This window comes from Nematolebias whitei, chromosome 19 (assembly GCF_014905685.2).
Source record: "Nematolebias whitei isolate Nwh7 chromosome 19, NemWhi1, whole genome shotgun sequence".
NCBI lineage: Eukaryota > Metazoa > Chordata > Actinopteri > Cyprinodontiformes > Rivulidae > Nematolebias > Nematolebias whitei.
Genome location: NC_056516.1, coordinates 16,973,836 through 16,974,628, shown reverse-complemented (window position 1 = coordinate 16,974,628; position 793 = coordinate 16,973,836). Strand labels below are relative to the sequence as shown.

Genomic DNA, 793 nt, shown 5'->3' with positions numbered 1-793 from the left:
TGATGTCACTCTGGGTGTCATTTTCTAAACTGTAGAAAACAATAAATAAAACTGGACGGATGTGAACCTGAAGGCCTTTGGGTTGAGCCCGGCGTGATGCTGCAGCAGAGTGTTGAGAGCGTTCTGCAGCATCAGCAGCCGGCGGTACGTCTTCTCCATCATGGGGAGGAGCAGGCCAATGCCTCCATCTAGAGTTGCTGTGGGAACACCAAACAGTTTTTACTATTAACCTAAAGAGAGGAGCAAAACTGAACACTTGGAAATCTGAATTTATCCTTCCAACTCTTTCTGTTCCCAGCACGTCCCTGATGTTAAAATGAACATTTTACTGACACATCTGATTCTGGGGTTCTGAAGCTGCAAAAATAAAAGGAAAGAAAGAAAACAAAATGACTGGCTGTCATTTAATGAGATTAGCTCAAGATTGAAAAGCTCTGAATATTTTCTCAGCACACACCAGTCCAAAAACGTGCAGTCTCAAAGAGCAGCTTGATAAATTAATTAATTAATCCCTAAACAGACAAATCACTGTAATGACACTTTAATTGGTGATATGCGACTTATCCAAGCTGCTGATTATCCATGCTGTTGATTATCCAAGCTGCTGATTATCCATGCTGCTGATTATCCAAGCTGCTGATTATCCATGCTGCTGATCTATTGCCTTTATGCTGCTGTATTGATACCCATCTGCTCACTACAGTCTCATGTTTGGGCTGCTGTTTAATATACTGTATTATTTTACATTATTAGTGTTTAGTGTATATCTTAGATCAGGACTATTCATCTAAAC

At 40.4% G+C, this 793-nt stretch overlaps 1 protein-coding gene across 1 annotated transcript in view; it reads left to right on the top strand.

Moving 5' to 3' along the window:
* The window catches only part of cpsf1 (cleavage and polyadenylation specific factor 1), a gene marked incomplete in the record, with an annotated part of 51,439 nt that overhangs the window by 48,612 nt on the left and 2,034 nt on the right, over positions 1–793 (top strand).